Source organism: Thalassophryne amazonica, chromosome 9 (genome assembly GCF_902500255.1).
Source record: "Thalassophryne amazonica chromosome 9, fThaAma1.1, whole genome shotgun sequence".
NCBI lineage: Eukaryota > Metazoa > Chordata > Actinopteri > Batrachoidiformes > Batrachoididae > Thalassophryne > Thalassophryne amazonica.
The window spans coordinates 74,278,493-74,295,112 of record NC_047111.1 but is presented as its reverse complement, the minus strand read 5'-3'; the positions used below and the strand labels follow the sequence as shown (position 1 = coordinate 74,295,112).

General features: G+C 43.6%; 1 protein-coding gene across 2 annotated transcripts in view; it reads left to right on the top strand.

Moving 5' to 3' along the window:
* slc47a1 (solute carrier family 47 member 1) overlaps nucleotides 1–16,620 on the top strand; it is a 98,900-nt gene that overhangs the window by 10,532 nt on the left and 71,748 nt on the right. The window lies entirely within an intron of this gene.

Below are 16,620 nucleotides of genomic sequence, written 5' to 3'. Positions count from 1 at the left end.
CTTCTTGTAATTTCAAACTGGAGCAACACTCCCTCTGTGCTCTGAGCTTCTGTGTCCCCTGTTTACATTCATGGTCTGATTAATCCAGCTTTGGCGCATCACTGCTGCTTTGACATCAACAATCCAACAAAAACTTTAAAGAGGAATCCAAAAATAATTCTGACGGCTGAGTGGATCCTTGTCATTTGATTGGTGCATTGGACGTCATACGACATGGATTATTCATCCCATTTGTGTTGCGTTGCTTTTTGAGTGCAATGTGGTTCCACTAATATGCAAATTTGGTTCCATACGTTTGGTACCACTGCATTCTACAAACCTCGCCCACTAGTGCGGATAGCGTTTAGCTAAACATGCGAAATTTGTTTTGCTGACTGACGATTTGGAGGAGCTACAGTAGTGTTCAGAATAATAGTAGTGCTATGTGACTAAAAAGATTAATCCAGGTTTTGAGTATATTTCTTATTGTTACATGGGAAACAAGGTACCAGTAGATTCAGTAGATTCTCACAAATCCAACAAGACCAAGCATTCATGATATGCACACTCTTAAGGCTATGAAATTGGGCTATTAGTAAAAAAAAAAAAAAGTAGAAAAGGGGGTGTTCACAATAATGGTAGTGTGGCATTCAGTCAGTGAGTTCGTCAATTTTGTGGAACAAACAGGTGTGAATCAGGTGTCCCCTATTTAAGGATAAAGCCAGCACCTGTTGAACATGCTTTTCTCTTTGAAAGCCTGAGGGAAATGGGACGTTCAAGACATTGTTCAGAAGAACAGCGTAGTTTGATTAAAAAGTTGATTGGAGAGGGGAAAACTTATACGCAGGTGCAAAAAATTATAGGCTGTTCATCTACAATGATCTCCAATGCTTTAAAATGGACAAAAAAAAACCAGAGACGCATGGAAGAAGACAGAAAACAACCATCGAATGGATAGAAGAATAACCAGAATGGCAAAGGCTCACCCATTGCTCAGCTCCAGGATGATCAAAGACAGTCTGGAGTTACCTGTAAGTGCTGTGACAGTTAGAAGATGCCTGTATGAAGCTAATTTATTTGCAAAAATCCCCCGCAACGTCCCTCTGTTAAATAAAAGACGTGCAGAAGAGGTTACAATTTGCCAAAGAACACATCAACTGGCCTAAAGAGAAATGGAGGAATATTTTGTGGACTGATGAGAGTAAAGTTATTCTTTTTGGGTCCAAGGGCCGTAGACAGTTTGTGAGACGACCCCCAAACTCTGAATTCAAGCCACAGTTCACAGTGAAGACAGTGAAGCATGGTGGTCCAAGCATCATGATATGGGCATGTTTCTCCTACTATGGTATTGGGCCTATATATTGCATACCAGGTATCATGGATCAGTTTGGATATGTCAAAATACTTGAAGAGGTCATGTTGCCTTATGCTGAAGAGGACATGCCCTTGAAATGGGTGTTTCAACAAGACAATGACCCCAAGCACACTAGTAAATGAGCAAAATCTTGGTTCCAAACCAACAAAATTAATGCCTCGCAGATGTGAAGAAATCATGAAAAACTGTGGTTAGACAACTAAATACTAGTTTAGTGATTCACAGGATTGCTAAAAAAGCAGTTTGAACATAATAGTTTTGAGTTTGTAGCGTCAACAACAGATGCTACTATTATTGTGAACACCCCCTTTACTACTTTTTTTTTTTACTAATAGCGCAATTTCATAGCCTTAAGAGTGTGCATATCATGAATGTTTGGTCTTGTTGGATTTGTGAGAATCTACTGAATCTACCGGTACCTTGTTTCCCATTTAACAATAAGACATATACTCAAAACCTGGATTAATCTTTTTAGTCACATAGCACTACTATTATTCTGAACACTACTGTAATTACCGGTGCTAATTCCCTGAACAAACACACAAGGACACACACGCACACACACACACACACACACACACACACACACACACACACACACACACACACACACACACACACACACACACACACACACACACACACACACACACACACACACACACAAAACAAAGTCTCTTTCTTTGGAACTACACAAAGTTGGTGCAAGGCATCGTGGATGACATTGTCAGAATTATTTTTGGACTCCTATTTAAAGTTTGCATTGGATTGTTGATGTCAGAGCAGCAGTGATGCACCAAAGCTGAACAAATTTCTGATGTGATTTTTTGCTGGAGTGAGGAAGTACACAAACTCTTTTTCTTTTTTTTTGGAAGTACACAAAGTCAGTGCAGTGACACACCAAAATGTAAGTGCCTTGTATACTAACCAATGTGTGATGTTTGTACATACAGTAAATAGCATATTGGTTGTCTTTTGTTTCTCTTACTTGTCATCCCACTTGCTGGCTGTGATTGCTCCCAATATCACGTGACTGCTTTGGTGTAAAAAAAAGTTCAGAAAACTTAAAAAAAACACAAGGTTAGAAGCAGAAGAAACACATGCATTTTGAACGTATGCAACTTAAAAATGCAACATTTTAACACAGTTTAACATGCCCGTATATAGAGAATTCTGCTGATTTTTTTCTGCTGATTTTTTTCTGATCTGGATATCAACGTTATGTATTTTCATTTCATTGATAATAAGCAACAAGCACTAACTGTTACACAGCTATTATCACCAGTGATGCCGGTAACGCATTACTTAGTAACGCGTTACTCTAATCTGACCACTTTTTTTAGTAACGAGTAATCTAACGCGTTAATCTTTCCAAATCAGTAATCAGATTAAAGTTACTTCTCCAAGTCACTGTGCGTTACTATTATTTTTGCATTGTGGGTCGATAGCAGCATTAAACTTGGTCCGTGGGCAGGGGGTCGGGGTTCGACTGAACTGCCCACTTTAAGCGAGCTGTGAGCTTTTCATCCTCGTTTTTTTGCAGCAGCTACGACTCGTGCTTTTTTTCTCCTTTATTTAGAATTCTGAGCTGAGCCGCTCGATCTGCTGCTAAAAACAGCTGATCCTTCGCGACGCATCAACAACTGACACTATTTCCCACTCAAATGCACATAAACTCTCTTTCTGAGGACCACATGATGTGAAAACACAATAAAACTTTCTTACCTGTAAATCTGGTCATGTTTTCTGCATAAATAAATGTTATCCATTCTTTGTGCACAAATCTTAGAAACATGGTGTCTAACGATATCCTTACTCTGGATGGCATTACCCTGACCTCTAGTAATACTGTGAGAAATCTTGGAGTCATTTTTGATCAGGATATGTCATTCAATGCGCATATTAAATAAATATGTAGGACTGCTTTTTTGCATTTACGCAATATCTCTAAAATTAGAAAGGTCTTGTCTCAGAGTGATGCTGAAAAACTAATTCATGCATTTATTTCCTCTAGGCTGGACTATTGTAATTCATTATTATCAGGTTGTCCTAAAAGTTCCCTGAAAAGCCTTCAGTTAATTCAAAATGCTGCAGCTAGAGTACTGACGGGGACTAGAAGGAGAGAGCATATCTCATCCATATTGGCCTCTCTTCATTGGCTTCCTGTTAATTCTAGAATAGAATTTAAAATTCTTCTTCTTACTTATAAGGTTTTGAATAATCAGGTCCCATCTTATCTTAGGGACCTCATAGTACCATATCACCCCAATAGAGCGCTTCGCTCTCAGACTGCAGGATAACTTGTAGTTCCTAGGGTTTGTAAGAGTAGAATGGGAGGCAGAGCCTTCAGCTTTCAGGCTCCTCTCCTGTGGAACCAGCTCCCAATTCAGATCAGGGAGACAGACACCCTCTCTACTTTTAAGATTAGGCTTAAAACTTTCCTTTTTGCTAAAGCTTATAGTTAGGGCTGGATCAGGTGACCCTGAACCATCCCTTAGTTATGCTGCTATAGACTTAGACTGCTGGGGGGTTCCTATGATGCACTGAGTGTTTCTTTCTCTTTTTGCTCTGTATGCACCACTCTGCATTTAATCATTAGTGATCGATCTCTGCTCCCCTCCACAGCATGTCTTTTTCCTGGTTCTCTCCCTCAGCCCCAACCAGTCCCAGCAGAAGACTGCCCCTCCCTGAGCCTGGTTCTGCTGGAGGTTTCTTCCTGTTAAAAGGGAGTTTTTCCTTCCCACTGTCGCCAAGTGCTTGCTCACAGGGGGTCGTTTTGACCGTTGGGGTTTTTACGTAATTATTGTATGGCCTTGCCTTACAATATAAAGCGCCTTGGGGCAACTGTTTGTTGTGATTTGGCGCTATATAAATAAAATTGATTGATTGATTGAAACGCCAAAGCAGGGGCGAATCCAGATGGAATGGGGGCGTAGGGCAAGGATGTGCCCCCTCCCCCACAACACCCCTAGATTAAAGGTCCAGTTTTGAAGCTGTTTTTTTTTTTTAACTACAACTACTAATACTACTTAAAATAATAATAATTTCGACAAGTAAAATGTTTAGAGATAATTTAAATGTTAGAATGAATTTTATAGTTACATTTATAAACAATGTAGTTTAGAAACTGCAAGTTTTACTGTTGCAGTGCTGTCAATAGTTAAATATGAGGTCAAGAAAGAGGTCTTTATTTTACTTTTTGTAAAACAAATATTTATTTTCATTTTAGTCAAGAAAGGGTGACTATAAAGTGAGTTTTGGCAAAACAGGTATTGTCATTTTGAGGTGGCAGAGGGTTGTTGTCGGCAGCTTGGGAAAGTAACTAAAAAGTAACTAGTAATCTAACTTAGTTACTTTTCCAATTGAGTAATCAGTAAAGTAATTAAGTTACTTTTTCAAGGAGTAATCAGTAATCAGTAATTGGATTACTTTTTCAAAGTAACTGTGGCAACACTGATTATCACACACCTTCAAGTTTCAATTTCCTCTGCCAGAGTAATCCCTTAAGTGATGAAAGGGGAAACTGCTAGATAAACTTTTCCCATGGGGGTTGAGAATTTTTGCTCCCTGGTCCCTATCCTCCTCTGATATCAAACAGCAGCCATCGACAGGCTGAAACGACCAGATCATTTCCAAAGTGAAGGCTGTGTTGATCCGGGACGTCGTGTGACTACCAGAGAAATCACAGAAAATGTGGATATCAGCACTTTTGCGGCACATTCCACTGTTACAGGAGATTTTGTAATGAAAGATGTGGGGAGGAATTTGCGCGTCGGGACGGAGCTGCAATGGCGCACAACAAAAAACACCTCCGTGTTGGAAACCATTCGGAAGATTCAGACGGCTTTCGGTGGCTTTTCAGTCGAGTGAGTATCCGAGAAATTGTGTAACAGCTGGGCATGTCACATGTCCTGTGAGACTTCCAACACGTACGTGCTTTTTGTTGCTCAGCCATTTCCCTGACAATGAAAATCCGAGGAGGGGGCTGGACCAGTGCTCACTCAAAGCCTGCACACAGGTGAATGACACAACCGACAGGCGTGAAAAAACTCACGCATGTGCACGAAGGTTCAAGCTTGGCTGATGCAATCACACGTGATTCAAATCCATATAGTTTTTGAAAAAACGGACAGACCTCGTATATAAAAATGTATTTCTTAAAATGATACATTTTGGGTTTCAAATGAAATTTATGTAGCTTTTTACCCCTCGAAGTCTTCAAAAAGCTTCTGCTTCGGGGGGCTTTGCCCCCCTGAGCCCCCCACAAGGGCGTTGCCCCTCGACCCCACCGGGGGCCCTGCGGCCCACTGGACCCCCAACTCAAGGATTTGAACCCCCCTTTCACATTCCTATATACGGCCCTGGTTTAACACAGATAAAGGTTTGTTCAACTGGTCTTGACTTTTTAAGTTTTCCAATTTTTTTATTTTTACAGTGTTACGAGATATTAGGTTGCAAGTATTTGGACTCTAACAACCAAAACAATAATCTGAAAGTGGGAAAAATCTGTATAGAGCTCCACACTGGCTCATTGCTTTTGTGCAATTCTTTTGCATTGCATGGTGCAATTTACTCAAGTGTTCATTTTAAGAACATTGCTGAACTGAGCTATATATTTATCAGATGATGCAACTTTCATCTCACAGGTTCTGAATAGATACAGACACTTCAAGCAGACGTCCCCCCCCCCCCCCCACAAACCACGATAAACAGACAGGGTAACAAACAAAATGCTGTTGTGCGGAGGTGCTCCACACGCTCCACTGAACAGGTCTGTCAGTTCTGAACCACTTTGTGTACAGTGTAGTTGAACAAACAGCTAACACAGATGTTCAGAAATATGCCTTTACAAAGGCAGTCATCTGCCTCGGCTGGAGCTCATCAAACACCACAACTCAAAGAATACACAACCCCTGTGTGTGCGCTCACTCACTACAACTCAGCTTTTCACCCACATTTCCAAAATATAAACTAATGAATTTTCTTTTCATTACCATTTTTTTGACATTCTGGGATTCATAGGATTCAAAGAATAAGGAGCATACATTATTTGGTGGTGATGATCTAGTAGTTAAGCGTTGGGTTTCAGACCAGAGGATCCTCAGACCAGAAAATCACTAAGGGCCCTTGGGCAAGGGCTTTAATCCCCTAGTTGCTCTGGGTGTGTAGTTGAACTCCTTGCATGGTAGCACCCTGACATCTCTGTGTGTGAATTGGTGAATTCAAGGCATCATTGTAAAGCGCTTAGAGCTTCAGATTCAGATGGTAAAGTGCAATATAAATGCAGTCCATTTTCAAGTAATCTCCACCCACAGAGCAATCCTTTTGTTCTCAAGCTCTGTCTCAAAATTCTTCATGAGGTCTATGTACATGTTTTACTGTTCTTAATGGATAACCCTTTACTGGGTTCAAACTTTATTATTAGTTGCAAGCAATTTTGTTAGGGCTCCTTCACACATAGTACGAATGTGGTCGAATTGCACATGAATTGCGCATGAAGCAGGAATCGCATGCAATATGTGTAAAATTGGAGCTGCCTCTAACACCTTGTATACCTGTTGCTACAACTATTTGCGCACACCAGTGGCTGAAAGACAGAGTGTGGCTGTGAGAGCCCATTCGATCCCTCTCGCAGTAGAGAGGGCATTGCAAAAAGCAGCACACATGTGGTGCATGTGCCTCGTATGTATGTTGTGCCCCCCACCCCCTGCTTCCTCCAACACATGTGGCGTGCTAGCGGGGGGAGGCACACTTGCATAAAATGCTTATATGTATGTACAGATCTAATGACATGGGGGCCGGACAGCAAGGTCTGATCACACAAAGCACGGGGAGGGGCCTGTCAGCTGATCGCAGCACACTGACAGCTGGATGACAGCTCAGTGCACATATTAAAACACAGAAACCACCGCCAGAACAGTTATATAAATAATTACGACAATGCCTACATCCGCAATTACATAACAAATAACGAAAATGAATGACCACATAACACAGAGTGACACATTGGTCTTGGTGCTGAATGGGCAGGGGGCGTGTCTGCCCACAGGCGCTGCTGTTGTGATCTCTGCTCCTGGATGTCCCAGCTGGAGAACACATACCATGTTTTGAAGGACATGACCTTACAACATTCCTCCGTGAGGCGCATGTCTTTGCCTGCTGTCCTCACGTGGACATATATAAAACATCTTTCACCTTTGCATCGGGCTGCAGCGGCTGCACACAGCTCACCTTGTTCATGTCCTTGTTGATTTCAGGCATTTTTCAGCACCTTTTACGGTCCATCGATGGTAGTGCAGTGGTAAAGTTTCTGGCTGGCAATCAGAGCTTTTGTAATTGCAGGTTCGAATCCCGTGAGTAGCATGTATTTTTCTTTTTTCACAGCAGCTGCACAATGTGGTAACACATGCTCGAGCTGCTCACATGGTATTCTGCAAAGTAACTAATCAGCAAAGTAACTAATAGCTACTTTTCTGAGTACTCAATCTTGACAATAACCAAGTTAGATTAGTAGCTACTTTATTAGCTACATTCAGCAGCTGCCGACAAGCTGTCCACAGCTGCTAATGAAGTAACTAAAAAGTAACTAATAAAGTAACTTGTCAAAGTAACTGTGGCAACACTGTTAGTGGCCAACAGAAACCTGTGATTAGCATCAAGGCTGCTAGCTTGGCTGTTGCACACTTTCTCTGAACTAGCGTACAGATATTCCTGGGGTTGAAACTTCCCAGGGACCTAAGTTGTATCCATTGTCGCGGCTCGTCTTTAGTCTTCTCAGGATGTCGTCTTTTAGATAACACAAACTAATTGCAAGTGATATGCTAGAAAATGACACAACACTTTAGAATAATTCAGCCTTAAGCAAGATAAAATGCACAGAGTTTTTAAGTTTATTTAAGCCTTCGACACAAAGCTTAGACAAACTGAGTCCTCTAGAGAGACTGAATATGACAACCGCGCTCGTCTATTTATTGGAGACCCGCGGGCATCGCTCCTCCTTCGACTTTTTTATTTATTTCATTCCTAAGACATGGTTTTCTATTGGAAGCGTCCTCTAGTGAACCCTAAGCAGGTGTTAGGCCATTATTTCAATGTGACAAACGCTCCCATTAAAACATGAAGGATTTACAACTGATTTTTTTAAAAGACCTTCAGCCACAGGTGCAGCTGGCCTGAGGCCCCCTCCGCACGTGGCCTCAGCCACACGTGCAGCTGGCCTGAGGCCCCCGCACGTGGCCTGCGGGAAAGCACCTAAAAGGCCTTGGAAAGCCCCTGACAGACTAAATGACTAATAGAGCCCTTTTTTTGGGTTGAACACCTGCTAGTTCAACCAGAGGACATACAGTTCGGATCAGGACACTTGATAGTTCATCACAGTTCAAATATGGACCTACAAAATTCTTCTACAGTCCCTCCTCTGGGACTCAAAAGAGTCCCATTACATCAACTATACTCTTGGGTTGTTTACTGACAAGACATCCTCATTTGTGCATTGCAATAAAAAAAAAAAAACACAGCACTCGCCTTACTGATAACTCTGGTGCGGATATGAATATCAGTGATACTTCACACGGTAAATATATTGCAGTGCAGGTGAACCTACATACTAAGGCACAAGGTGAGCAATTAGCTGGATTATATCAACACAAGGTGACATTCAAACATTGAGTTTTGGTGTAATTCAAGGCACTTAAAATGGCCACATAAAACAAGTTACATCAACCTCTTAATCATGGCAAAGTAAAGGCTTCACATTGACATCAGTGCAACCAATCATCTTCTGGCATCTATTGACTCACTCAACCAGAGGCTCCAACCCATTATACTTGGTTCTACATATTATTTTGTTAAAGCGTCACACATTTATTATTTAAATGCATCAAATAACCCCTACGTTACCACTATTTAGTCAACCAATCAAGAAACTATTCTAAGGTTAGCGCAGCTATGTCTAGTTAAATGATAAACACAATAAATGGTTTCCCTTCATGTCCGTCCTTAAGTCATTTGCCTTAGTCAATCATATAATGGTTTTCATTATAGGCCATTTCTCAACATTCTCCACTTTGTTTTTCTTCTTTTTCAGCTTGTTTTCTAATGCCCTTTTTGGCCAGACGCCAAATTTAGGCGATGCATGTCTCTTGAGGCATGCTATAATTTAAGAAAAAGGGGTCCCTATGGTGCATCTTTACTACTAAATCTACAAACACGCCGTGTAAGGGTCCCCTTTTTATAACTTTGCAATGTGATATCTATGTGTATGCATTTAGCTTTATCTGTGTTACGCAGATGATGGTAAGGACAGACATTTACCCAACCTTCGTTACTAACATATATCCTTCTTTGTTTTTATTTACACTCAGATTTCTGAAACCAGTCCGCAATTCAAACTCAAGAACCAAGATCATAGTCCGTGTTCAGTGCCATTACGTCAGTCCACGCTCCTCAGCATTTACTCAGCATCTGAAGTTTTGGGAGAAGTTGGGGAACATGTGGAGGTTGGCCTTTCAGGGGTAGTGGGGGGAGGATCAGGAATTCTGGCTTTCAGACAGTCGTGCAGTTCTCTGATGGATCTTTCCAGCTCCTTGTGCTGCTTGGCCAGGTTGTACAGGGCCCCCAGAGAATTCTTGCCCACATTCAGGGTGGTGGTGGCCAGCCCTAGCTGTTCCCTTTCCATATGCTCCATCATGCAGGCTAGCATGTCCATACTAGACTGAAGACCACACAGTTGAGTATGGAGGCCCTCCTGAGCACAAGAGATGTTGGCATTGTCACGGTGTATCCTGAACAGGTATGCAGCTGTCTGACTTAGTTGTGGCATGATTTCCTCAAATAGCTCATGGGGAATGTGATTTGTGAGGGGCAGGAGCTGCTCCAAGGTTTTTGGAACAGACTCTTGTGGAAGACGAAGCTCTCGAACCAAGATTGCCATGTCCTGTGGGGTGACCATGACCAGATTAAGGTTGTGCAGTCCAGGGGACAGGAAGTACAAGGGGGAAGGCATTTCGTGTGTGGGGGGAGTACTGTTGATATCGCACAGGCAAGTGGTTGGGACACTCTGGGCATTTAGTAGCCTGTACAAAGCTCCCCTCTGTCCTGGTGGGTGAGTTCGGCTAAGGTCTACCCCTGCTGATCCTCCTCCAGAGGTACTGGGCTGATCAGAATATCTCTCCTGCCTTGGGGGTGGAAAGCTGGGGACAGGTCCTAGCAGTGAATTGGGTCTAGGATGCACTCGGGCGGTTGCTGCATATGGCCGACCTTGGCTGCCTCCCCTGGAGGGTATCGTTGCCCCTGGCACATGTGACTGTCTCCATGGCATCTGCGGAAGGGGTGTGTTCCTGAGTCCAAAGGGTCCTTCAGGTGATGTTGGAGTCCTCGGGCCGACTCTTGCTGCAGGCAGATTCTGTGAAGCCGTCATCGCCAGGTGCTGGAACGATGAAGATCCTTCTGTTGCCAACTGGTTTAGCTGCTGGATGGAAGGCGGCTGTGGCGACCAATCATGTCTCGACCATCCCTCCTGCATATCCTCTTCTCCAAACAGTTCTGAGAGTCCAATCAGACTTGATAGAGGCAGATCAGGCATAGGTCCCTGATCAGGGGAGTCTGGTCTCTCAGCCATACTCCTGTGTCCTAGTAATATACATATACGTTCATTATTACAGCTCCATATCATTCTTTCAGATATTGTCTATCCTATCCCTCATTTTTGTGGGTGCATGTGTGTGAATGTAAATGTGCGTGCATGTCTTCTTCCTCGTCTACAATATCACCAAGCACGGTCCATCCCAGTCCTCCCTATCTGGGGTGTACGCCACAATATTAGGGAGCTGGGGGCTGTCGGGGAGGATAATTGGTATTTCATCCATTTCCATATATTCTGGTTCTCTGTCTGTTTCGTTTGTGCTTTCTTCTAGGGCTCGGATGGCTAACAGTGGGAGCTGTCCTACTGTGGATGAAAGCAATTTATTGACCAGAAATTTTATCAAGGGAATACCACAACATATTACCAGCAAGACCGCCACCCCTGTTAGTGCCAAGATTACACCTATCTGGTATAACCAGTCTTTCCATGATATCCACCCTCTCCTTAGAGTCCCAAACAGTGAAAACAGTGGGCCAATATTCATTCCATTCCCTACAATGTATCCAGAATCGTCAGTTTCATTTCTCCCTCCTATGGAGTTACTTAACAGTTCCTGTTGCATCTCTTCAAGTGTGATTAAGAGCTCTGTCAAATTTCCGTCTTCCCCTGTACGCATGGGAATAGCTGTGCAACATTCGGTGGCTTTGATCATAATACAAACTCCTTGTTCATCAGCCATCATCATCTCGATAGCTAATCTATTTTGCATTGTCATTAGCGAGGTGGTGTGCAGTTGTTCGGTTAAGGCTCCTACTGCTGCCAATGTCCAGTTCAGGTATCTTTGCTGATTATACCACAAGTAATTAATCCACTGCACCTCCTGGAACCTAGAACGGATTTTTGGAGTAACCCCGAACAGAGCCAATGCCCATCCCCATTTATCCGCATCTTCATCTGCTTTAACTCTGCTACTGTCTATGGCTTCTAACTGTCGGGGTATCCCTTCTGGTATCCCGTTTCTTACTGTGATGTTGTAGTCTGTTTTAAACGTCATTATTCCTCTTTTCTTACGAAGTTTCTGTGGCATGGGTTGTATTGAATTTGGCATTTCAATTACTGTTATAGCTCCTGTGAGCATCACAGGAGCACAAAGGCCCTTCCAATTAGGGGACAGCGATGACAGGAGTTTCCTTTTTTGTCCGCATATCCAAAAGATGTCAGCTAAGGGTACCGTTCCCTTAGCTAAATTTGGAGTAGATACCCATGAAGCATGGGTGAGATTCAGTCCAATTACAGACCCCCCTGTGGCCGGTACTATTTGTTCACACTGTATGCCTGCTGCTAGCAGGGTGTGACAGACGGTAATGTTCCATGCTGTTTTGGCCGGTTTGTATTCTTGCTGCTTTTGCATACACTGTATGTGGTGTTTTGGCTGGGTCGTCCCTAGCTGCCAATCGCTTATGTATTGTGCTACTAAGCCTTTAGCTATACAGAATGGGTGTATCATCCCTTTCTCTATTTTAATCATAGGTGGAACGGTTCCTTCTGTACTTAGGGGCACTGGACAAAGTTTACTGTCGGCAGCATATTTTTCATCACCTACTGCCATTTTCATAACACATTGTGTATAGCATTCTGCTTGGTCTGAGTTATGTTGGGGACTCCTATAACAGTTGTTGATATCAGGTAGGGGTTTAGCCTGAGGTATCACACCTTTCCGGTGACAGGCTATGCAAGGCTTTTCACTGATCTGCCTAGCCGAAAATTTCAACCATTGGTAAAATAAATTGGTCTTCAACCCTTGTGTGCGGGCTAGGTCTGTACTGGGATCCCATCTCCCTAAGTGACTGCTTGTTTCTAGGCTTCTAATTGTCCTCTTTTTCCTTGGTTTGATTTTTACCCATTTTGTGGCTTCATGTACTGTAACAGTTACGTCTTGCTTGGTTTCCCTGCATCCTCTTTTATCACAAATTACCTCTATGTTGAGTGTTCCCTCCTCTTCACATTTGATGCTAATGGCTTCGCCTAATATGTAATCCCCCAGCTTTCCCTGTATTCCTATGTTCTTGTAGGCTTTTGATTTAATGTATACCAAATTATATGTTTTTCCTGTGTTTAGAATGCCTTGTTTAGCTGCTATTGCGGCCATGGCCACGGCACAGTCCGTTGTATGTTTTGGATGTCTATTTTCTCCCATACTGACCACCAGTAGTATTGTCAATCCCTTGAATAATTCCTTAATCATTGCTCTGATGACTGTTGAGATGTGCTACTAGATGTGCTACTAAGTGAGCCGTCACTAGATGAGCTGTCACTAGGGATGTGTGGTGTATCTGTGCTTTGTCTGGGTTGTACTTCCTGCGGTTCTTCTGTCGATAAATCTACTGAGTTGCTGTCCGAGTCTGATGTCTCCTGTGGCCTGTCTATCTGTCGGTCTGTATTTCTGTCTGTCTGTTGGCCTACGTCTCCAGTTGTCTCTGAGTCTGCATCTGAGTCTGTCGCTGCTCTATCTGGCAGGGATCCACTACTCTCTGAAGCTGTGCGTCGTCTTTGTTCAATCAGTCTCTGTGAGCGCCTTGGCCGGTGTTCGCCTGGCTGCAGGGAGGCGTGGCCTTCCCTCGGTGCTTCTTCTGGCTGCAGGGAGGCGTGGCCGTCCCTCGGTGCTGCTGTAGGGTCTCTGGCTTCTCCTGCTTCCCCCCTTGGCCCGGCGGCTCTGCCAAGACGAGCTTGCCGAGGCCGCAGGGGCGCTGGGCCACCAACCCTACAGCAGTGGTTTAAATGAAACCAAGTGTCCTTACCGTCTACTTTGACTGCTGTACGTGAGGCAAGAATAACTTTAAAAGGACCTTCTCGGCGGGGCCTGTCCCACTTCTTTTTGAACACCTTGACGTAAACCAGATCACCAGGCTGGATGCTCTGATTTTCGAGTGGAATCTCTGCTTCTCTGTCTTCTGTAGCACCTTTGACCTGCAAAAAGATAGTTTTGTGTATTTGGGTTAACTGTCTCAGATAATTATGCCATTCGTCTTGTAGCTGCTCCAGCGATGGTCCTTCGTAGGGTCCTCTCAGGTATGGAATAGGCATCGGCCGACCTGTAAGAGCTTCAAATGGTGTCAAATGGGTTAGTCGGTTAGTTTGTGAGCGCATTGACAATAAAGCAAGCGGCAACGCATCCAGCCAGGTTAGTTTGCCATTGCTGTCTGCTATGATTTTTGCTAGTTTGTTCTTTAAAATGCCATTAGCCCGTTCCACCGCCCCATTTGATTGGGGGTGATAAACACATCCAAACTTCTGTTTGATACCCAATTGTTTGAATGTTTCTTGTGTAACCTTGGCTACAAAAGCCCTACCGTTGTCAGATGAGATAGTATCTGGAATGCCAAATCTTGGAAAGACGTCTCGGCACAAGAATTTGGCTACCGTTTTATGGTCTTGATTTGCAGAGGCTACTGCCTCAATCCATCGGCTGAATCTGCATATCACTACCAAAACATATCTCATTCGTTTAACTCGGTTTTCAGCTCCCATGTCTATGAAATCCATCATAAGATGTCTGAATGGCCCATCAGGGCCCGGAATGTGGGCTAAAGGGGCTGTGAATGATTTCCGGACATTGTACTGTGCACATACCTCACACTCATTCAACAAACGGTCCACTGTAGCTGCCATATATGGTGACCACCAGACAGCTTTTAGTTTGTTCATAATTTGGACTCGCGAACAATGATCGGGTCCGTGGGCCCAAATGATTGCATGTCGTAATAAATTGGTGGGTAACACAAAATGTCCATGACTACTGCGCCACAGCTTGTCCGCTGGCCCCTGACTGCGTGTCTCAATAGCGCCTCGTTTAACCCACATTCGTTTTTCTTCTCCACTGGCCCTACTTTGAGCCACTATCAGTGCGTCAAGTGAAACCAGTGGGGCACAATCTTGGATGGTTAGCAGGGGAAACATATTTTCTCCTTGTGCTCCTTTGCGAGCTGCGTCATCTGCTAGATTGTTACCTTGAGCTATGATGTTATTATTCTTTTGATGACCTGCACATTTAATGATGGCTACCTCAGACGGTAATTGGAGAGCTTGTAACAGTTGGGAAATCGCTTCTCCATGAGTGACAGGGGTGCCATCTGCTCTCAGGAATCCCCTTTGTTTCCAAATGTTTGCATGTACATGACATACGCCATAAGCGTAGGCTGAGTCTGTGTAGATATTAACACGTTGATCTTTAGCTATCTGGCAAGCCATAGTTAAGGCTTTGATTTCTGCCAGTTGGGCTGAACAAGGCTGATCAATTCCTTGGGACTCCAGTAATTCAAAGGTTTCGCCATCCGTGTTTAGTTTAACTATCCCCATACCCGCATGCAATCCCGCGGCATCCCGAAAGCATGAGCCATCCACGAACAGGGTTAGATCTGCATCTATGGCGTGATTATACAAATGTTCTCTGGCTCTCAAAAATTTCTCTGTCTCTGCCACACAGTTATGTGGAGTACCATCTAACGGTGTGGTCAATTTGGTGGCAGGATTCACCGTGTGACAACGTTGTATTGTTATTTCTGGAGCGGACAACACAACTTCATATCCAGTGCGTCTAGCTTGTGTTAAGACAAAACGTTGACTGGTTAGCAGGGCATGTAACTGATGCGACGTGTACAACGTTACTGCATGTCCCATGATTATGGATGATGCTTTTTGAAATGCAAAGGCAGCTGCTGCTAGACCCTGATAGCATGGTGGCAATCCTGTTTCAATGTTGTCAAGCTTAGTACTATAATAGGCCAATGGTTGTTTTCCTTCATTTGTTTCCTGCATTAGTACAGCACAAGCATAACCAGCTTTTTCAGTAACATACAAATGGAAAGGTTTCCCATAATCTGGGTTACCTAACGCGGGAGCAGATTGCATGTCTGTTTTTAGGGCCTCAAAAGCTCCCGTTGCCTGATCTGTCCAGACGAGGAGAGCTGCATTGCTTGTTTGCCCCACTGCTCTAATCATGGCACGCAAAGGTGCAGTTTTTATAGCATAATCACAAATCCACGGCCGACTGTACCCTGCCATCCCAAGGAATGAAAGCATCTGTCCCACTGTTTGGGGTTTGGGAGCCTTGATTATAGCCTCCACTTGGCTTGGGGCTATACATCGCGTGGTCCCACACAACTGTCTTCCCAAGTATTCTACTTGTTGTTTGCAGAACTGCAATTTGTCCTTACTTACTTTATGACCTCCATCTGCCAATGCATGCAATACAATTAATGAATCTTTTTCACACTGTTCTTGAGTCTCTGATGCAATAAGGAGATCATCCATATATTGCACCAATGTACTGGGTATATCAAGGTGTTGTAAATCTTCAGCCAGGACTTTGTTAAAGATGGCTGGGGACAGGTTCAGTCCCTGAGGTAGCCGTGTATACGTTAGCTGTTGTCCCAGAAATGTGAATGCAAACAAATGTTGTGAGTCTGGGTGCACAGGCACACTGAAATAGGCTGAACACAGATCGATTACCGTGTACCATTTTGCTCCAGCAGGGATGCTTGATAGTATAGTATGCGGATCAGGTACTATAGGTGCATCCATTTCTATTATTGCATTGATAGGACGCAGATCATGTACCAGCCGATACTCTTTGGTATTGTTTTTAGGGATAGGGTAGATAGGAGTATTGCATGGGCTTGCAGTT